This window comes from Canis lupus, chromosome 21, assembly GCF_011100685.1.
Source record: "Canis lupus familiaris isolate Mischka breed German Shepherd chromosome 21, alternate assembly UU_Cfam_GSD_1.0, whole genome shotgun sequence".
Classification (NCBI taxonomy): Eukaryota; Metazoa; Chordata; class Mammalia; order Carnivora; family Canidae; genus Canis; species Canis lupus.
Window position 1 is genome coordinate 10,435,863 of NC_049242.1, and position 23,489 is coordinate 10,459,351.

The 23,489-nt window shown below is 41.3% G+C and overlaps 1 protein-coding gene across 1 annotated transcript in view; it reads right to left on the minus strand.

The window, feature by feature from the left end:
- Positions 1–21,722, minus strand: part of LOC119864875 (tripartite motif-containing protein 43-like) — a 31,546-nt gene extending 9,824 nt beyond the window's left edge. Inside the window, exon 1 of the mRNA XM_038568140.1 lies at positions 21,441–21,722. The gene's annotated coding sequence lies outside the window, so the exon portion shown is untranslated. The remainder of the gene's footprint in view (positions 1–21,440) is intronic.
- Between the last annotated feature and the right edge of the window lie 1,767 nt (positions 21,723–23,489).

The following is a 23,489-nucleotide window of genomic DNA, read 5'->3' on the forward strand; positions in this document are numbered from 1 at the left end:
CATCATTCAAACAGACTCATTTCTAGAATTCCAGTTCTCTATGAAATGATATATACTTCAAGTCAAAACGGTTGTCAACAATAAAAGACAACTTGTTTTAATATATGTATTTTTCTTGACTTATAATGGGGTTACATCTGAATAAATCCACTGTAGTTTGAAAATATCATAGGTTGAAATCACATTCAATACTACCAACCTACTGAACATCATAGCTTAGCCTAGCCTACCTTAAAAAGTGCTCAGAACACTTAACTCCTACAATATGGCAAACTCCTCTAACCCAAAGTTCATTGTATAACAAAGTATTGAATATCTCATGTAATGTATTGAGAACACTGTAATGAAGGTGAGAAACAAAATGGTTGCATGGGTAGAGATGGTTGTAAGTGCATCAGTGGTAGACTGTCATGGTCAGTGACTGACTGGGAAGTGAAGCTGCTTCTCCTGCTGGCCAGCATCACCAGAGTGTCTTAGGACATATTGCTGGCCCAGGAAAAACCAAAACACACAACTGAAGTTCAGTTCCTACTGAATGTGAATCCTTTCCTCATCACTGTAAAGTCAAAAATCACTACGTCCCACCATCTTAAAGTGGGGACTATCCACAAATCGATTTCACTGCACTAAAAAGGCCCTTATGTTCATGTTCCCTGGATGCAGAGAGCCTTCTCCTATCTAAACTTCCTCATATGGAAAAGTATCAGTTTTCCATATCTTTCCAGCTCCTAAACACTTGACACTCTACCTCTGAAAACTGAAATCCAGGTCTGAAACGGAAAACTGAAGAGACATTTTAAATATTCAACCTAACAAAGAGTTTCTGGAATAGTTGAGCATATTGAACAGAACTAGCATTCTATATAGACCCGTTATACAAACATGTACTTAAATATGTACATACAGTTGGCACAACATGAATAGAGTGGTAGGCATGGATAGATGAATTACTATCTATGGAAAACTAATACAACTAGCATATGTTTGTTGCATTGCCCACAGCACTGCATGCTATCTCGTGGCAAATGCTTTCTGCACCTCACGATTCTATATGAACATCAAAGTACACAAAAATGACAGAAGAGAAAGAAACAATCCTAGTAACTCATTTAATAAATACAAAGAGATTGCATCTACCTATGGGGGTAAAATTTAAATTTAGAACTAATGAAATCATTCCCACTCAAATTCTTTGGGAGCAACCTAAACAAACAGACATATGGATTACATTTCCTATTTTCAAGAGAAAATCGCAGGAGTTGCTTTCATGAGTATGGAGTACTCATCTGTGGAAACTGTTAATGGAGTTTCCCGTTCTTTATCAGTAAGTGATTCTGTTGAAGTCAGTTGAAGGAGTAGGTACTCACCTTTCAACAGCAGCAAATTTCTAAAGTCTCCCCAGCCCAGCCAACTCCAAACACAAGGATTCTGGAGAGGAATGAACTTGGCTCTTTGCCTGATGCTTTATAGTCCCTGAAGACCACACCCATTTTCCCAAAGTGATTAAGTTATCAATCCTTGGGAAAGGTGTTGGGCACATGATTAGATTTTTGCAGAGTGGAAGACACACCCTGTTGTGGATGACTCATTGGAAACCATCTTAAACCCACTTAATCAATCTGCCACATCCGGGCACTACTGAGAAGCCATGCCTTGAGTTAACCTATGTGACCCATGGATCTGTTGTTTTTGAAATAAATATAAAATGTAAACTTCTTATATGTTTTTAAAAAATCATATTATAATCCTAATTGCATCAACTATGCAATGGTTGCATATGGTTATCTGTCTGAATCTGCATACATTCCTTTCTCTATGTCAACATGCCTAATTTAATTTTTTTAAATTTTTTTTCATGCCTTTCTAGATATTTCTTCAGGCTGAAAGCTCTCCACAGTTCATTTATCAGCCCATTGTAGCCAAGCCCCTGCCTGATAATACCACCTCCTGCTCTGGCAGAAGTATCCTACTGTTTCTATGGATCTTGTCCACCTCAACTGAACTAAAATCCTCTGAAATTTTGTATTTTTCAGTGAGTCCTCCACACAATTCTTCCCCTTTAGTTTTTCTGTTCTTTTCTTTTTGAAAACATACAACACTTTTCTCCTTTGGTCTAAAGCTTAACACACAATAGCTTTTGCTGGTCTTTCTTTAAGACTCTGCTCCTTTTCTCATTACCCTGTATCCCCTCTCATACCCTCTCCTTTTATTCTTCAATACATACACATAATCGAAAGATTTGTGATATTTTGTGGATTTAGTGATCACACGGTTGATGTATACTGCATGGATAACTCCTAGAAAGCATTTTAAACATTTTTGTAAAAGAAATATCATATTTTCTGTTAAGTTTAAGGCAACTATCTCTTAAAGTATTCCTCATCGTGGTGAGGCTAGCATCCTGCTCTATCTCTTCAAAAACATTTTCAAATTTAGTCAACAATGGATCATGGTGCTTCACCCAAGGAAGTATCCTAGAGAGGAAAACTTAAAACACTCTGTTTCCAGTACGTCAAATGATTGCTCCCCATAACTCTGCTATTCCAACGTAAAACCATGGCTAAAAAACTGAACTACATTCCTCATATTCCAAAATTTTAATCTTTAATATTATCTTTTCTTGGAAATTTTAGATGGGAAAAAAACTCCAACTAGTTTACCCACGACACTGCTCCTTTCTCTTGTCTATTGCACATATAGCAATATAGTGAATGGTTTTTACTTAGATGTAAGTTATTTGAGGAAAATACATTAACTGTACAATCTTTGCAGCAGTATTAGCCAACATAGCACCAGGTCCACAGGGAGACGTCAAACTCTTTTTATTGCCACAGCTCCATGGCCTGTGAATGTGGAGGGAGGTTAACTTGGGAGAAATCCTGCTTTCAAGGTTTGCCTTTAAACAACATAACGTAGGGGACACTGGGATTCACAGAGGGTTAAGCTTCTGACACTTGGTTTCAACTCAGGTCATGATCTCAGGGTGTGAGATGCAGCCTCGCATCAGGCCCTGCACTGAGCAGCATATGTCTCTCTCCATCTCCCTCTTCCCCTCCCCCCTGCACTCTGGTTCTCTCTCTCTCTCTCTCTTCATTTTTTTTTTAATTTTTTTTTTTTTGGTTCTCTCTTAAATAAGTAAATCTTTAAAATTAAAAAAAAACAAAAAACAAAAAATAGTGTAAAGAGGGACCAGAGAAGTTTTAAATCTGGCCAGGATTCCCTCTCTACTCCCCATCAGAACAATACCCTTCTGACTACTCTATCCCATAGTTTGTTTATTGTAAGGATCTTCCACTGTGGCTGAGCAGATCATCAACTACTCCCAGCCCTGTGTGAGTTGCACAGATTGTTTCATGGGTTTTGTACACCTTTTCTTGATCAGGTATTTTCCTCATATGCCTTCATGCTCTCTCCTCAACTACAGCCTCTAGCTGTGACACCCTCTACAGATGTGTCTCTCTTTATCTCCCTCTCACTCTCTCTTTCTCTCTGTTTGTGTAGCTCTACCCTCCACCAATACTCAGTGCTGGAACTCTAACACCCTTGAACTCCCTGACTCACAACACTACTCAGGATTTCCTGTCCCAGTGTTGTAGCCTAGCAATCTTTAGGCAGTAGCTGATGCTACATTTGTTTCTTTTCTCTCAGCATTTACTATCTGGTGCTGCCTATTGTCTAAGGTCTGAAAGCTATAGCTTTTTATATCTATACCATTCTAATATCTTTTATTGGTTCTTAATTGGTATAGAATAAGTAGGCAAGGCCCCCACTACTTTCATTTGCTCAAAAATAAGTCTGTAGGAAGGCTTATATACTAAAATTTCCATTTCATTAATGGATATTAAAGATTTATTTTTATGAAAAATTATGAAAATGTATCAAATTTTATCTTTAGTAATCTCTGCATTATGTCTCTTTCAATAGATTGATCCATTTCACTTAATCTCTTGAATTAGCACAAATGTGCTTCTAAAATTATCTTCTGGGGGAGGAGCAAGATGGCGGAAGAGTAGGGTCCCCAAATCACCTGTCTCTACCAAATTACCTAGAAAACCTTCCAATCATCCTGAAAATCTATGAATTCGGCCTGAGAATTAAAGAGAGACCAGCTGGAATGCAACAGTGAGAAGAGTTCGCGCTTCTATCAAGGTAGGAAGACGGGGAAAAAGAAGTAAAGACACAAAGGCCTCCAAGGGGGAGGGGCCCCGCGAGGAGCCGGGCTGAGGCCGGGGCGAGTGTCCCCAGGACAGGAGAGCCCCGTCCCGGAGACGCAGGAGCTGCACCGACCTTCCCGGGGGAAAGGGGCTCACGGGGAGGTGGAGCAGGACCCAGGAGGGCGAGGATGCCCTCGGGCTCCCGGGGACACTAACAGACACCTGCGCCCCGGGAGAGCGCCCCGAGCTCCCTAAGGGCTGCAGCGCGCACGGGGGACCCGGAGCAGCTCGGGGGGTCTCGGGGGCGGCTCCGCGGAGGGGGCTGCGGGGCGGGAGCAGCTCGGGGGGTCTCGGGGGCGGCTCCGCGGAGGGGGCTGCGGGGCGGGAGCAGCTCGGGGGGGCTCGGGGGTGGCTCCGCGGAGGGGGCTGCGGGGCGGGAGCAGCTCGGAGGGGCTCGGGCAGAGGAAGAGGCTCCGTGCGGAGGGGGCTGCGCGGTTCCAGGAGCAGCTCGGAGGGGCTCGGGCGGCGGCTCCGCGGAGGGGGTTGCGCGGCCCGGGAGCGCGAATCCACCAGCGCAGGCGCCGGAGCACAGGGCGCCGGGACACAGCCCAGGATCCGGCCTCCCCCGGGACAGGCAGAGGCCGGGAGGGCCCAGGACAGCAAGGACGCTCCTGCCCCGAGCTGAGCAGATCAGCGGCCCCGCCCCGGAGCCTCCAGGCCCTGCAGACGGAGAGCTCTGGAGCTACTGCGGGGGCTGAATCCAGGGCTGCAGAGCTGGCCCCGCCACTGCGGTTGTTCCTCCTGGGGCCTCACAGGGTGAACAACCCCCACTGAGCCCTGCACCAGGCAGGGACACAGCAGCTCCCCCAAGTGCTAACACCTGGAAATCAGCACAACAGGCCCCTCCCCCAGAAGACCAGCTAGACGGACAATTTCCAGGGGAAGCCAAGGGACTTAAAGAACACAGAATCAGAAGATACCCCCCGGTGGTTCTTCTTTTTTTTTTTTTTTTGTTTTGTTTTGTTTTGTTTTGTTTTGCTTTTTGATTTGTTTCCTTCCCCCACCCCTTTTTTTTCTTTCTTTTTCTTTCTCTTTTTCTTCTCTCTTTTTTTTTTCTTTTCGTTTTTTTTTTCCCTTTTTTTTCCTCTTTCTCCTTTCTTTCCTTCTTTCTCTCCTCTCTTTTTCTCTTTTTCCCAATACAACTTGCTTTTGGCCACTCTGCACTGAGCAAAATGACTAGAAGGAAAACCTCACCTCAAAAGAAAGAATCAGAAACAGTCCTCTCTCCCACAGAGTTACAAAATCTGGATTACAATTCAATGTCAGAAAGCCAATTCAGAAGCACTATTATACAGCTACTGGTGGCTCTAGAAAAAAGTATAAAGGACTCAAGAGACTTCATGACTGCAGAATTTAGAGCTAATCAGGCAGAAATTAAAAATCAATTGAATGAGATGCAATCCAAACTAGAAGTCCTAACGACCAGGGTTAACGAGGTGGAAGAACGAGTGAGTGACCTAGAAGACAAGTTGATAGCAAAGAGGGAAACTGAGGAAAAAAGAGACAAACAATTAAAAGACCATGAGGATAGATTAAGGGAAATAAACGACAGCCTGAGAAAGAAAAACCTACGTGTAATTGGGGTTCCCGAGGGCGCCGAAAGGGACAGAGGGCCAGAATATGTATTTGAACAAATTCTAGCTGAAAACTTTCCTAATCTGGGAAGGGAAACAGGCATTCAGATCCAGGAAATAGAGAGATCCCCCCCTAAAATCAATAAAAACCGTTCAACACCTCGACATTTAATAGTGAAGCTTGCAAATTCCAAAGATAAAGAGATGATCCTTAAAGCAACAAGAGACAAGAAATCCCTGACTTTTATGGGGAGGAGTATTAGGGTAACAGCAGACCTCTCCACAGAGACCTGGCAGGCCAGAAAGGGCTGGCAGGATATATTCAGGGTCCTAAATGAAAAGAACATGCAACCAAGAATACTTTATCCAGCAAGGCTCTCATTCAAAATGGAAGGAGAGATAAAGAGCTTCCAAGACAGGCAGCAACTAAAAGAATATGTGACCTCCAAACCAGCTCTGCAAGAAATTTTAAGGGGGACTCTTAAAATTCCCCTTTAAGAAGAAGTTCAGTGGAACAGTCCACAAAAACAAGGACTGAATAGATATCATGATGACACTAAACTCATATCTCTCAATAGTAACTCTGAATGTGAACGGGCTTAATGACCCCATCAAAAGGCGCAGGGTTTCAGACTGGATAAAAAAGCAGGACCCATCTATTTGCTGTCTACAAGAGACTCATTTTAGACAGAAGGACACCTACAGCCTGAAAATAAAAGGTTGGAGAACCATTTACCATTCGAATGGTCCTCAAAAGAAAGCAGGGGTAGCCATCCTTATATCAGATAAACTAAAATTTACCCCAAAGACTGTAGTGAGAGATGAAGAGGGACACTATCTCATACTTAAAGGATCTATTCAACAAGAGGACTTAACAATCCTCAATATATATGCCCCGAATGTGGGAGCTGCCAAATATATAAATCAATTATTAACCAAAGTGAAGAAATACTTAGATAATAATACACTTATACTTGGTGACTTCAATCCAGCTCTTTCTATACTTGATAGGTCTTCTAAGCACAACATCTCCAAAGAAACGAGAGCTTTAAATGATACACTGGACCAGATGGATTTCACAGATATCTACAGAACTTTACATCCAAACTCAACTGAATACACATTCTTCTCAAGCGCACATGGAACTTTCTCCAGAATAGACCACATATTGGGTCACAAATCGGGTCTGAACCGATACCAAAAGATTGGGATTGTCCCCTGCATATTCTCAGACCATAATGCCTTGAAATTAGAACTAAATCACAACAAGAAGTTTGGAAGGACCTCAAACACGTGGAGGTTAAGGACCATCCTGCTAAAAGATAAAAGGGTCAACCAGGAAATTAAGGAAGAATTAAAAAGATTCATGGAAACTAATGAGAATGAAGATACAACCGTTCAAAATCTTTGGGATGCAGCAAAAGCAGTCCTAAGGGGGAAATACATCGCAATACAAGCATCCATTCAAAAACTGGAAAGAACTCAAATACAAAAACTAACCTTACACATAAAGGAGCTAGAGAAAAAACAGCAAATAGATCCTACACCCAAGAGAAGAAGGGAGTTAATAAAGATTCGAGCAGAACTCAACGAAATCGAGACCAGAAGAACTGTGGAACAGATCAACAAAACCAGGAGTTGGTTCTTTGAAAGAATTAACAAGATAGATAAACCATTAGCCAGCCTTATTAAAAAGAAGAGAGAGAAGACTCAAATTAATAAAATCATGAATGAGAAAGGAGAGATCACTACCAACACCAAGGAAATACAAACGATTTTAAAAACATATTATGAACAGCTATACGCCAATAAATTAGGCAATCTAGAAGAAATGGACGCATTCCTGGAAAGCCACAAACTACCAAAACTGGAACAGGAAGAAATAGAAAACCTGAACAGGCCAATAACCAGGGAGGAAATTGAAGCAGTCATCAAAAACCTCCCAAGACACAAGAGTCCAGGGCCAGATGGCTTCCCAGGGGAATTCTATCAAACATTTAAAGAAGAAATCATACCTATTCTCCTAAAGCTGTTTGGAAAGATAGAAAGAGATGGAGTACTTCCAAATTCGTTCTATGAGGCCAGCATCACCTTAATTCCAAAACCAGACAAAGACCCCACCAAAAAGGAGAATTACAGACCAATATCCCTGATGAACATGGATGCAAAAATTCTCAACAAGAGACTGGCCAATAGGATCCAGCAGTACATTAAGAAAATTATTCACCATGACCAAGTAGGATTTATCCCTGGGACACAAGGCTGGTTCAACACCCGTAAAACAATCAATGTGATTCATCATATCAGCAAGAGAAAAACCAAGAACCATATGATCCTCTCATTGGATGCAGAGAAAGCATTTGACAAAATACAGCATCCATTCCTGATCAAAACTCTTCTGAGTGTAGGGATAGAGGGAACATTCCTCGACATCTTAAAAGCCATCTATGAAAAGCCCACAGCAAATATCATTCTCAATGGGGAAGCACTGGGAGCCTTTCCCCTAAGATCAGGAACAAGACAGGGATGTCCACTCTCACCACTGCTGTTCAACATAGTACTGGAAGTCCTAGCCTCAGCAATCAGACAACAAAAAGACATTAAAGGCATTCAAATTGGCAAAGAAGAAGTCAAACTCTCCCTCTTCGCCGATGACATGATACTCTACATAGAAAACCCAAAAGTCTCCACCCCAAGATTGCTAGAACTCATACAGCAATTCGGTAGCGTGGCAGGATACAAAATCAATGCCCAGAAGTCAGTGGCATTTCTATACACAAACAATGAGACTGAAGAAAGAGAAATTAAGGAGTCAATCCCATTTACAATTGCACCCAAAAGCATAAGATACCTAGGAATAAACCTAACCCTAGAGGTAAAGGATCTATACCCTCAAAACTATAGAACACTTCTGAAAGAAATTGAGGAAGACACAAAGAGATGGAAAAATATTCCATGCTCATGGATTGGCAGAATTAATATTGTGAAAATGTCAATGTTACCCAGGGCAATATACACGTTTAATCCAATCCCTATCAAAATACCATGGACTTTCTTCAGAGAGTTAGAACAAATTATTTTAAGATTTGTGTGGAATCAGAAAAGACCCCGAATAGCCAGGGGAATTTTAAAAAAGAAAACCATATCTGGGGGCATCACAATGCCAGATTTCAGGTTGTACTACAAAGCTGTGGTCATCAAGACAGTGTGGTACTGGCACAAAAACAGACACATAGATCAGTGGAACAGAATAGAGAATCCAGAAGTGGACCCTGAACTTTATGGGCAACTAATATTCGATAAAGGAGGAAAGACTATCCATTGGAAGAAAGACAGTCTCTTCAATAAATGGTGCTGGGAAAATTGGACATCCACATGCAGAAGAATGAAACTAGACCACTCTCTTTCACCAAACACAAAGATAAACTCAAAATGGATGAAAGATCTAAATGTGAGACAAGATTCCATCAAAATCCTAGAGAAGAACACAGGCAACACCCTTTTTGAACTCGGCCATAGTAACTTCTTGCAAGATACATCCACGAAGGCAAAAGAAACAAAAGCAAAAATGAACTATTGGGACTTCATCAAGATAAGAAGCTTTTGCACAGCAAAGGATACAGTCAACAAAACTCAAAGACAACCTACAGAATGGGAGAAGATATTTGCAAATGACCTATCAGATAAAGGGCTAGTTTCCAAGATCTATAAAGAACTTCTTAAACTCAACACCAAAGAAACAAACAATCCAATCATGAAATGGGCAAAAGACATGAAGAGAAATCTCACAGAGGAAGACATAGACATGGCCAACATGCACATGAGAAAATGCTCTGCATCACTTGCCATCAGGGAAATACAAATCAAAACCACAATGAGATACCACCTCACACCAGTGAGAATGGGGAAAATTAACAAGGCAGGAAACCACAAATGTTGGAGAGGATGTGGAGAAAAGGGAACCCTCATACACTGTTGGTGGGAATGTGAACTGGTGCAGCCACTCTGGAAAACTGTGTGGAGGTTCCTCAAAGAGTTAAAAATAGACCTGCCCTACGACCCAGCAATTGCACTGCTGGGGATTTACCCCAAAGATACAGATGCAGTGAAACGCCGGGACACCTGCACCCCGATGTTTATAGCAGCAATGGCCACGATAGCCAAACTGTGGAAGGAACCTCGGTGTCCAACGAAAGATGAATGGATAAAGAAGATGTGGTTTATGTATACAATGGAATATTACTCAGCTATTAGAAATGACAAATACCCACCATTTGCTTCAACGTGGATGGAACTGGAGGGTATTATGCTGAGTGAAGTAAGCCAGTCGGAGAAGGACAAACATTATATGTTCTCATTCATTTGGGGAATATAAATAATAGTGAAAGGGAATATAAAGGAAGGGGGAAGAAATGTGTGGGCAATATCAGAAAGGGAGACAGAACGTAAAGACTGCTAACTCTGGGAAACGAACTAGGGGTGTTGGAAGGGGAGGAGGGCGGGGGGTGGGAGTGAATGGGTGACGGGCAATGGGGGTTATTCTGTATGTTAGTAAATTGAACACCAATAAAAAATAAATAAATAAATAAAAAATTAAAAAAAATTTAAAAAAAATAAAATAAAATAAAATTATCTTCTTTTTATTAAAATATCTGTTGCTGTCTTCCTCTTTTGATATAGCTATTTAGTGTCCTCCCTCTCTCCTTTCCCTCTCTCTTTCTCTCCCTCCATGTATGCGTTACTGTGTGTGTGTGTGCTCAGAGCAGTGAGTTTGAGAAAAAATAACTCCCTTTGATTTTTATTGTGTATTTATTTTCCTGAGTGAATTATGTAAGCCAGACTTTGGCAGTCAGTGGTGGTGGAGTGGGGCTACGGTTTTGGCTGTGTTACTGGAGACCAGCTTCTAGGCACATGTAGTGTTGTGAGCAGTTGGTCCCACTACAAGGGGTGTGTGTGTGTGTGTGTGTGTGTGTGTGTGTGTGTGATCAGTACGTTCGATATATCCTTTCATTAGGAAGTACTTGGTGGAAAGAGAAGCCCCTTATGGGTCATCATTGAACACCAGATCCTACACAGGGGAGGAAGAAGCATAGAGTTGTGGCCTTTTTAGAGTAAAAGGGTCAAATGTCAGGCCTTTCAAGAAGAGGTCAGGAAGCTCCAAGATCATCACACAAAGGTCCATCACTATCTTGTCTCATCTAGTGTCCTCACGTGTGAGATCCTCCCACGCAGGGACTGCTGAACCCTTGTGCAAAGTCAGCCTCCCTTTCCCTTGTCCAGGGCATGAGGAGCTTCCAAATCAGACCCGTCAAGAGGTACTGCCCAGTACCTTTGGGTAAGAGGTCTCTGATTCCTTTGAGTGCTGTCCAATCCTAAGGATTCCTGGGCACTGTCCAATGTGGGAGAATCCTGCTCTGTACCCCAAGTGCCTGGACCAGATCCCCTAATGTGAGTTCATTTTGGAAACAAGTGCAACCTATGCTTTCAAAACTGTCAAAGGGCCAGCCATCTTGTGTCTCCACTGTCACTGCCAGACACGTGGCAGGGTAGGGACACTGGATTTGACACAGAACCAAGCACAGCGCTTGGCTAAAATGGATGGCCTGGGCTTCAGAAAGGGAGCTTACATGGTCTCGTGTGATTAGAGGATGCAGAATTTAGAGCTGCTGAGGACAGAACAGGAGGAAAAATGCACTTTAAAATATGCAATAGCAAGATATGGTGGAAACTGCAAGAGACTCCTAGTCTTCCTGCTGTAGCTTCCAGAATTGTCGGAGAGCCACAGTTGAGTTGCCAAGAGCTCTGCACCTGTCCTGCACATCTGCAGTGCCTTTGATGCCCTGGGGGGGGGGGTGGCTCCCTATAACGCAAGCACTGGCACAACAGGCATCCCTGGTCTACAGGCTCTGGCACTGTCACCCTCTGGTCTCCTACTCACCCCGTTACCTTCAGGTGACCTTGTGGGAAGATTGGACCCAGCGTACCCAAACCTGCCTAGATACACCTCCAGACCCCCCTCCTGCCCCAACAGTCTCCCATAACGTTCCCCCCTCCTCCTGCCAGTTTCTCTTTGCTCAGCCAGGAGAGTTGCCCTGTCTCATTACTGTAATTTAATATATTAGTATTTTCAATGCTCATCCGATGCCAGTGATTGTCATTTTAATTTTCTGTCTCTATGAGTGAGGTTGAGAATATCTTCCCATTTATTACTTTCTTCTCTTTCTGTGAAGTAACAGTTTCAGATGATTTTCATAGTGGGAAGGCCATCTCTAGTTTTCTTCCAGGTGGAAGCCTTCTTTCACATCTTAGATACTCATCCTTTACTAGTTTTATCCCTCACTTCCATTAGGGTGTCTTTTGAGAACAATACCCTTAAATTTTTTGCAGTTCAATTGATCAGTAGTTAACCTTATTTAAAATGTGTTTTTTCTTTCTTCACTAGGAAATCCATCTCTAACATAGAATCAAAGAGGTATTTTCCTATATTCACTTCTTTTAAAATGATGAATTTGCTTTTTCATCTTGAACATACCTGGAATTAATTTTTGTGAACTCTCACAGCATATTCCCTGGAAAGTTTCTCTTTGGTAATCCAATGGCAATGCCTGCCCATTCAGTCAACAGTCAGGTAAACCATTCATCAAGTGAGTCTTAAGCTGTCTGGTTCCTGTGGATATTTTGTCCTTCCCTGTACCAATGCCCCACCTCTTAATTGTTAGGGTCATGAGACCATAACCTCTGACACTGATACTTTAGAATGCCTATTGATGTCTTGATCCGAAAAAGAACACTGCTCTAATATTGCCAATATCCAAATTTGGTATAAAATTCATATGTATGTAAAATTTATATGCATAAATATCCACCACATATTTGCATGTAATACATTGCAATCTTCTCATCACATACTTCCAGAATTTGAAGTACACCTAAAAACATCATACCTGGGACACCTGGGTGGCTCAGCAGTTGAGCATCTGCTTTTGGCTCAGGGCATGATCCCGGAGTCCTGGGATTGAGTCCTGCATCAGGCTTCCTGCATGGAGCCTGCTTCTCCCTCTGCCTATTTCTCTTCCTCCCTCTCTCTCTCTCTCTCTCTCTCTCTGTGTGTCTCTCATGAACAAATAAATAAAATATTTTAAAAATACCTAAAAATTTGATTGCAATATCTTTTCTGAAATATCTTCAAAAAAGTAAATTAAATTCGCTACTTTTTCAACTACCTACATTAGGGTTTTTTTTGGTTTTTACTATTACATGGTCTGAATTTTCTGAGAAAAAGGAGGGTTTTTTTTCTCTGAGTAATCAAGAATTCAAGAAAAATGACTATCCAAATTTTATTTTTGAAGTTCTCAACACTGTCTCTAAGATCTCAATTCCCACTCTTACACTTTCTTTCATTAAAGACTATTTAATAAATACTACTGAATCAAATTGTGCCTATGACACTCTTAGCTCTCAGGTGAAGGACAGTTATGTAGACTTTGTATCTGTAAACCAACTTCATTCAGCATTTCTCAAAGCTGAACATTCATCTGAATGGCATGGGATAATTGACAAACCATGGATTTCAACTCCAACCCCCATGCAATATTTTTGTTTCTACAGGTCATGGGTTTGGGCTAAGAACTGGACTTGAAATAAGGAACTGGATTTGAAATAAGGCTCAGGTGATTATGATGCTGGAGGAGCTGAATGAAACTTTGAGAATAATGTGCATATTCTTCATTCCGTATGATCCTCAACATTTTCTCTCCCCATTGCTTTATCTGTGCCATTTTCAATAGCTGATAGAATTTCTGCTACTTGCTATTCTCAATTATTAATGAGGAATATGTGGAACCATATATACTTTAAAACTATCTTCCTTTCAGAAATGGAATTTGGGAAAGAGCGTAGATAATTTATTAAACTATAGCAAAGATTCTTGGGTGGCATACTGTAATCAAACCCTATTGCCAATAAGACAATCATCTCACCTTTTATTAATTGATTCATGCATCAATTATTTGTTCAGGGCACATTCTCTCCTAGACACTCTGTTATCTGCTGGTGATATGTCAGTGAACATTTTATCTCTTGCAATTTACACTATTGTAAAAGAAATGACCACATATTTGGAGTTCATGTAACGATAGGCCTAGCTTGGTCCTGAGGTCAGTGGAGATTTCCCTGAAAAACAGGATATGTAGGATACCCTAAATGAAAAGGTGGGAGAAGAAAGTTTCAGATTGACATGGGCATTGTAGATAATGAAGTCTGTCTGTCTGTGATGGGCAAACTCTGTGTTCCTACACTAGACCATTAAGTTTAAATCACACACTTGTGTATTTCTGTAACTCCAGCATACTCCAACCAGGCGAGCAACCACAGCACGTATTCTAGATAAATGGGCCATAAGAGATAATTTAATTTTAGAAGATGGAACAAAAGAAGATGGAACATACTGACTGACCCAGAGATTTCTTTACAGACAAACACTGAGAAAGTGGATAAGGGATCGTAACAGTTACCCTCCTCGACACTCAGAAGAAACATATCCTTAGATTCCATCAGTGGGCCATTCTTCCTTATTTAAGAATTTTTACTCCTAAAGATCACTCCCAAGAGTTACCCACATTGACTCCCAATACTGTTTCCTAGAGGTGAAGTCATCTTCACCTCGAGATCAACCAGTCATGTGTTTTGATCTTCCTCACACAGCAAAATAATCTTTCTGAATTCAAAGATGCATCTAGACTGTCATGTCTACATCTCAAACTTCTTACACTGTCAGTTTGATACTGTGATTGGTTATTTCTTTATTGAAGGAATTCTCCACTGTGGAAAGAAAAAGAATATTCCAGTCAAAACCAGTTTTAAAATTCCTGGACAATTTCTGAGTTGACCTAGTATCTGAAATGAAACAAACTGTGACTTAAAAATTGAAAAAAGAAGGGATGCATGGGTAGCTCGGCGGTTGAGCATCTGCCTTTGGCTCAGGGCATGATCCCAGGTCCGGGGATCGAGTCCTGTATTGGGCTTTCTGTGGGGAGCCTGCTTCTCCCTCTATCTCTCTGTATACCTCTCTCTCTGTGTGTCTCTCATGATTAAATAAATAAATAAAAATATTTTTTTAAAAAATGACAAAATTGAAAAAAGGAAATATTCAAGGCTTTGTTCTTCTGAAATATTTCTTCTGTTAGCACAAAATATTAGTTTCTAAGTGCTTTTGCTTCCAAGAATGCCCAGACTCAAAGACTCCACTTTATAGCTAGAAGACAAATTCTAAGAGCAATTCTTGAAGGAGTCAGAGGAAAATACTAAGCAATTTCCTGTGTTTGTCAAAGGTATAAATATGTGTCTATTACTAAAATGCACCCCCGTGAATTTAAACAAAGACATTTTTCCCTTTGCATGTTCTTCTACAAATAAATCTAAATGATTGACAACAGAAGATTGTTAATCTTGCTTGATGGTGAAGTTATAAGTTATTTTGATGTATAAAGTGCATCATGTTTTGGAATCGAGTAAACTGGGTCTGTTACTACTGAGATAGGTCTCAATTATTTTAAGATTTAATTATTTATCTTAGGGAGAGTGCTGGGGGAGTAGAGGTAGAAGAGGAGAGGAAGAGTCTCAAGCAGAATCTGAACTGAGCACGGAGCCCCACACAGGGATGAGTCTCACAACCCTGTGATCACTATCTGAGCAGAAGGCAAGAGTCAGATACTTTTATTATTTTTATTTTTTATTTTTTTTAAAGAGTCAGATACTTAACCAATTTCACCACTCATGTAGCCCAAGATAGGTCTTGATTTTGATTACCTGTATCCCTAACTTTAACATTCCCAAATTTTACTTGTAAATTTACATTTTTTACGCTGTAAAGGTGCTAATAAGTGCATCAACTCTAATGAAGTTGGTGTCAGTTTTGTTTAAAACCAGTTGATATTTGGGAGAGATGGGTGGCTCAATCCATTAAGAGTCTGCCTTTGGCTCAGGTCATGATCCTAGATCCTGTGATCAAGTCCCACTTGGGGTTCCCTGCTCAGTGGAGAGCCTGCTTCTCCCTCTCCTCTCTGCTCATGCTCTTCTCACTATCTCTGGTGCTATCTCTGTCTCTTTCCCTCAAATAGTAAAAATCATTGAAAAATAAAAAATAAATAAAATAAGTTGTTATTAAAAAGAATAAAATGGATAAAGAGGACTAAGATATAGGACCAAAAATATAAGCTGCTATAGATGGCAGGCATGAATGTATATTTACATACACATTTAAGTTTTTTGTGCATGTTTTGGTCTTAATGTTTGGAGACTATTTATGTCCCTTCATAAACAGTAGATCTTCGAGATAAGGCAGGAATATTTTAAAAGAACGTATTCATTTCCCAAGAAGGAGTGAGTTTTTGCCATGTAGATCAGCAATTCATTCCAAAATCCTGTTCAAGAAAGATTTCTGCAATGTGCAAACTAGACATCTACATAAAAAGAGACTATCTCCTCTACTTTGAAAGTTAGTCCAGTAACAAGATGCCTCAGCCACAGAGGCAGAGACTATAAGAATTCCATAATCTTAAGCATGTTGATAAAAATATTTTATTTTAATATGATTAAAGTTTTTGCAGGCAAGTTTGAAAGCAATTCTCATAACCAAATATATATCAGGCAACTAAAACCTAACCACCACAGTGGCTGGTCATACATATGATCCAATAGTGATCACCACATTAATTACCTTCTAGTTAAATCCATGCTCGCTTGGGATATGCATAGGTTCCAGTTGCTAAATATATTTCATTTTTTCTTTTTTGCATTTTACTTACAAAAGTAAGTAAAAATTTCTATAAGATAACTTTGTTGGTTGCCTAGCCAACAGGCATACGCCTTTCTGACCCACTTCTTGTACAAAACAACCTTAATTTTGTTGGGGTGTTAATTTCCTCCAAAAAGCTTGGACTTCAGGAGTTTGATTCAGTGTGTGGCTGCATAGGTAAGTCATGATTGGTCTGAAGAATCAATTAGTAATGTGACTAGCCAGTGATTGCTTTAACAAAGGGCAGTTCACTAAGCATCTCTACTTTTATTATTTAAGTGTCAAAACCATCCCATTATGATTTCTTGTCCAAAATCACTCTGGTACTAAATGCTGGAGGCAGAACTCCCACCTCTGACTCAATTAAAATCAGCAAGCTATTACTCTCCAAGATACTACAAGAGGGAAAAAAAATAACCTTTTGACTTCTAGGCAACTATCATAATTCAATCAACAAGCATTTTCTGGTAAGTTCACAGTTGCAGGAAGAATTTGTCCCCTTGGGGATATAATGGTTATAAAACAACATTCTGGGGAGCCTGGGTGGCTCAGTGGTTTAGCGCTGCCTTCAGCCCAAGGTGTGATCCTGCTGACATGGGATCAAGTCCCATGTCACGCTCCCTGCATGGAGCCTGCTTCTCCCTCTGCCTGTGTCTCTGCCTCTCTCTCTCTCTTTCTCTCAAATAAATATAAACTCTTTTTTAAAAAGATAATTTTTTATAAAAATTGTTAAAATGAAGACATTAATACCGTGCTACAGATCTGTGCCTGTCCCTCATCCATGATCCTGAAAAATGCCTTTATTGTAATATGTTGATTAAAATGCACAAAAACGTGCACACATAAGCCATAGTCATGAAACTAAAATTACTCCTTTGATGTTCTGTATTTCAAACAGAATTCATCACTGAAATTAATTTCTGAATATATGAGAGTTAATGGGATTAAATTTATGTAAAATTGGACCAGATTTCAACAAGAATCCTCTCACATGACTATACTAAGCTTTTTAATTTGCCCTTCTATCTTTATTACAGACACACCTACATTTAAAAATAATCATTAAGGAAAGGAGAGTAGCAGTATGTTCTCAGCCCTTGGAAACTATTATCATCATTCTTCTCCGTGGTGAAAAGATTTAACGATCATGGAATAACAATCAGCACCAGAAAACATATGTTTTTGGAATTTTGTTTTATGAGAAACAACTCACTTCTAGACTAATGAAAGCACTGTCCATCTAATTTCTGCCTTTTCTGCATGGTTAACAGTGTCATTTTCTGCAAGCCCATTTACTATTGTTATCTCTGACTTTTTGTCAGGAAACTGAGGTTTCTGACATCATTCACCAATAATCAAATACAAGGACTTTTCCAAATCATTCAATGCATAACCTACTTAGAAAAAGTGAAATATTTCTTTTTGCATACTCACATCATGCCACTTGTAGAATAGAATGTAGTATATTCATACAAAAAATAAGATACTCCTAACCAATTTTTACACAAAGTAAAAATTGTGACACACCTGGAAACTACTTTCTGAGTCCCTTTAGTCTATTAGAAACAGCCAAGAATGTGAAAAACAACAGACAAAACTTCATCATCAAATTATTCCAAAAATATAGAGTAAACTAGATAACAAAGTAGCTTAAATCATGAAAAGGTGGAAGTAGGGGAGTTATCTTTAATTTTGGCAAATGAAATGATTTCATAGAAATAACCTTGGTTTGCTGATATATAAATTTATGCCACTCTGTTTCCATTTGGAAAAGTAGCAGGAATTTCTCTAATGTAAACTGTGTGTTCACCAAAGATTTCAGAGCTATGATGTCACTAGTGCTTGCTGTAGAAGTAATAAGAAAGTCATAAGTACAATCTTGGCTGTGTCAATGTATACACATAAGTTAAATGATCCAAAGCTAATCGTATTTTACATATTGTATTATAGATCTAAATGCTGAAGTAATTCATTAATTTACGGTTTGTTAATAGTAGCCCGTTGTTGGATATATCAGATAGTAAATTACTCATTGGAAAATTACTTAGAAATAAGAGTTTTAAGTAGAAGTGGAGAGCAGATTCAAAAAAATTTCTGAGAAGCCTGATATTGTCAAAAATGTAGTCATCATTGCAATCATGCTATCCTGGTAGCTGGTTTGACTTTGATCCAATTGCTTTCACCGAATCATCTGGGTTGTTTGCTTGTTTGTTTGTTTTATAGATCCCATCTCCCTTACAGAATTGTATAGAATCATTCAGGGTTTCTTAAAGATTTTATTTGCTTGACAGGGAGAGAGAGAGCAGGCAAGAGCACAAGCAGGGAAGAGGAGAGGGAGAGGAATAAGCAGACTCCCAATGAGCAGGGAGCCCATCTTGGGCTAGATCCCAGAACCCGGAGATCATTACCTGAGCCTAAGGCAGAAGCTTAGTGACTGGGACACCCAGGCACCCCAATCATTTACATTTTGATCTCAAATGTCACCCTAAACTCTGAAGACTAAGGAGAAATTGAGCGGAATTGAATGGATATAGATGGCCATGCTGAAGATGAGAAAATATCAATGGTGCAGCACAGAAAAGCACTGAAATTAACACCAAAGGGAAGGACCTACATTCAAACGCCATATTGAAATATAGTCAGATGTGCAAGCGGGAATGGGAAAAGAATATGGGGACCCAGAAACCCAGACAAAAATTTTCCATATGCATGTTGTTTAAAAATAATGCCAAGGATGAAGGAAAAGATGATTTCATTAGATTGTGTCTGGAGAATGAGAAAAGGGTTATTCTAATCAAAGACAGAAAGGTACATCCTCCCCTGGTCCTGCCTGCTCCAGACCTAATCTGGGTGAAGCTTCAGGATCCAGTGTAAAGGCTTTGCAAAGGCAAAATAAGTTTGTTTAGCGGAGGCTTTTGAATTGGCTGGACTGTGGGAACTCAGAAAGCCTCAGCTGCCTTCTAGTACAGAGAGTCCAGAGCACACAGAACTGATCCAACTGGTTGGGTTTTCCTATAGGCATTGAGGAGACCAATTACACATTCACCAGGTGAGCATACACTTTTAAGTAAATAATTCTGACTTTTTTCTTGGCAAAATTAATTAACTGTCAGCAGGCTTAAGACTTTCCCAAGCAAATGTATTACACCAAGGTACCAAAAATCCTGTAAGTTCCTCCAGTTTACTCTATTGAATTTTCATCTGTCCTTGTTTCGACATTTATAAATTTATATATTTGTGTCCTTTATATTATGTTCCTTGTGTATGAAAATTGGGATATCTAGAGGGAATGTAGATGTCATGTAGTTTTATATTTGGTTTGGCCCTAAAACTGAAGGAAAGCCTCGTGTGGTTTTGGTCAAAGGCACTGAGGCTTCAAGATGAGGATCAGTTACCCAGAGGAAATCATAAATGTCCTCATATTCTCACTTGATCTTTGACATTTGAAGAGAGAAGTAGTTTAGTTCATCAGAAGGCATTCGTCCCATTGCACTGGGTCCCAGTGAATGCAAACAAATCAGGAACTTACCACAGGCTCGGGTCTCACTCATAAACAGACCACAGTGTGGCATAGACCTGGAGAAGCTCCCAGGTTTGTCTCACTATTTCCACCCTCAGCCGTGGACCTCTGACCTGCACTTGGAAGGTAGCCACAAGCAAGGCACCAGAGAGCAATGGGCCTTTCCCTTCCATTCATTTTGCATTTATTTTCTTTTTCCATTCTCCTGCCCTAGAACTTCTTTTTTTTTTTTTTAAGATTTTATTTTATTATTTGACAGAGACAGAGAGAGAGAGCACAAGCAGGGCAGTGGTGGGCAAAGGAAAAGGGAGAAACAGGCTTCCCGCTGAGCCAGTAATCTGACTCAGGGCTAGATCCCAGGAACCAGGGGTCATGACCTGAGCCAAAGGCACACACAGACTCAACTGAGCCAAACACGCCCCCCACCTAGGACTTATATCTTAACTTGAGCCTCTTGAAACAGTGGCCACTTGTTGGTCTTGCTCAGTGCCAGGCTCTGGTGAGAAGGCAGGCTCGGGTTAGGAAGACAATTTTGAAAAACGCGAAGGGAGTATATGAAACGTAGACATGGGGGGATGCCTGGGTGGCTCAGTCAGTTCGGCGTCCCCACTCTTCGTTTTAGCCCAGGTCATGATCTCAGGATCTCAGGATCCTGAGCCCTATCTCAGTCTCCTCACTCAGCAGGGAGCCTGCTTGAAAGATTCTCTACCTCTGCCCCTCCCCCACTCTCTCTCTCTCTCTCTCTCTCTCCTCTCAAGTAAATAAATAAGTCTTTAAAAATGTAAACATAAATTTCAACTCAGAAGTAGCCAATTTTCTATCCGCATTGTTAAGGGCGGTTAAATTATTCAAGTGGGTTGTGATTTTCTCATGCATTTCTTTTTTCTCCTCAGAAAGCAGAGCTCTGCACAACTTCCCAAAACAACTCACGTGCGGAGTCTGAAGAGTGACGAAGTCTGACTCCTGCTGAGGTGTCTCAACTGCTAGAACTGTAAGGGGCCAAAGGCCTAGAAATCCTAGAAATGCCATCGCCTGGAGGCCAGATCACTGGTGCAAAGCAGATATTGTGAAGTTGCTGGAACGCGTGGAGACCAACCTTCCGTCCAACCACAGCCACACACTCAAAGCAACCCAGTCACAGGTGGACTGGGGAAAAGTGGCTTTTGAAGATTATTCTGGAGAAACGTGCAAACTCAAATGGTTACACATTTCTTAGCACATGAGAAAATTTCGCACATTGACCGAGTTAGTGCCGGAAGCTGGGAAGGTGCTGAAAGACCTGCAGAAGCACAAGCCACAAGAAACCCCCAGACTTGCCCAGACGCCCTGAGGCTCACCTTGGCTTCCTCAGGGAGGCGCGGCCCAGGAGCCCCAACAGTATCCAAGCTGAGGAACCAGGAGCTGACCAGGCGCCTGTCTGAGCAATACAGGGAGCTCCCGGAGCAGATAAGGCTCAAATAAGTGCAAGATTTCCCGAAGGAGAAAGGGGCGTCTGAGGAGAACCTGGCTCGGCTCCAGGCAGAGCACCCGCCCTCTTCCGGGCTCTAAGCAATTGCATGTAACCGGGAGGAGCCCACACAAAGCGGGAAGGAAGTTTCAGAGGCGTGTGCAGGACGTGAAGTCTCCCCCGGAAAACTCTTCTTCCCGGAGGGTGGGATTCCACGGGGGGCCCAAGAGGCCCCCATGAAGGGATATGAGAAGGCCCCGGGACTCGCGGGGGGGCGGGGAGAGCAGGTGCGGCCTGCGGAGCGCTCGGGGGAGCCCGGCGGCCGCAGCCGGTCCCCAGCCCCGGGAGGAGCTGCACGAGCAGCGCCGAGGAGCTGCAGCCCCAGGGCACGCCGGATCCGGGTCCTGCTCAAGAGGCCGGCGGGCTCCTGGAGAACATGCTGCCCACAGAGACCTGCCCTGTGCTAGGCGGAAACACGGGCATGAAGGGGGGCCCACCCCCAAGATCAGACCCACAGACCTGCAGTCCCTGTCCGCAGGGAGTCTGCAAGGGGGCTTGGACGGGAGTCCAGGCTCCAGGCTCCAGGCTCCAGGCTCCAGAGACAGAATCCTCAGCGGCTACTGGGGGCAATTCTCATGCCTCACGGGCATCAGGAGAAAATGAAGCAGCCAAGGAAGGCAGGAGGTCCTCGGACCCCAGCAGTGGGGATGCTGATGACTATTGTCGGTCTGAGCACAGTGGCCCCAGCTCATCTTCCTCAGGCGACTCCTCTGATTCAGACTCAGACTCCAGCTGACTTTGGTGGGACAGACCCATTCCCAGCAAGGGTCCAGGGCATCCACGCCAAAGGCAAGGGCTCTTCTCCCTCACCCTGTCCATTTCCTTCCGTTTTGTGCATATTGAACTCTTAGATCTCCGTGAGTCTTACTCCTATCAAAAAATGACAAGAGTGAAGTGAAGACAGAAATATTCCTTAAAATAATTGTTTTTAGTAAGGGGAGCATGTTGCTGGCTGTGATGGATATGGACACTCTGTTTCCAGAGTATGGCAAAGAGCCCAAAACCCTTAATATCATCAATGCTTGTGACTTTTTTTTTTATTTTAGAGACTAATATAACTTCGTGATTTTGCTGCTCTAATTTTGCTCTTAAAACTTGGTTGACTAAGTGGAAAAATGTATTTTCTAAGAGTAGCCATGAGTTGATCATTGTCATTATATGACCAGTTTTCATTTTTCTATTTTTTCTACTTTTGTAAATGGTTCCTTTTTTCTGTGAATAAAATATTGAAAACAGAAAAGAACAATTTTTGTTTAATTTTTGAAAAACCTCATGATCATTTGAATGAATGCCGCCATAGAATCAAGAGATGATGATTTGGAGCGCTGCTGCTCCTGGTGGTGTCTGCATTTATTCCTGGCAGAAGCCTGAACCCCTTTCTGCTGCTCCGGGTACAAGTGAGTCTCGGCTTTGACTTCCAGGATAGATGGATAAATGGTTGAATGGATGGATACGTAGATAGCTAGAAGGTTGATAGATGATAGATTAGACAGACAGCTAGATAGATAGACAGACAGCTAGATATGTATATATATATATATATACATATATATATATACACATAGCTATATAGAAAGACACGGGCATAGAGGCGTACACTATTCTCTTCAGTTGGCCTTTCTGTGAATTCTTGTTTCAGTATCACATTGTTTTCATTATTTATTTTATTGGATGTTTGAAAATGTATTTAAGGCTAGTGTCTTCTGATTATACTCTTTTTTTCCTTGTGGATTCTTGGCTATTTCCATATTGTATTCTCATGAATATTTACATCATAGAAGTAGTTTATTGTTTTTATATGAAAACAATTAAAGTCTTAGATAACTAGATCTACCTTAGTGAATAATTATGAAGAGTTTTTTAGGTACATAAAATAGGT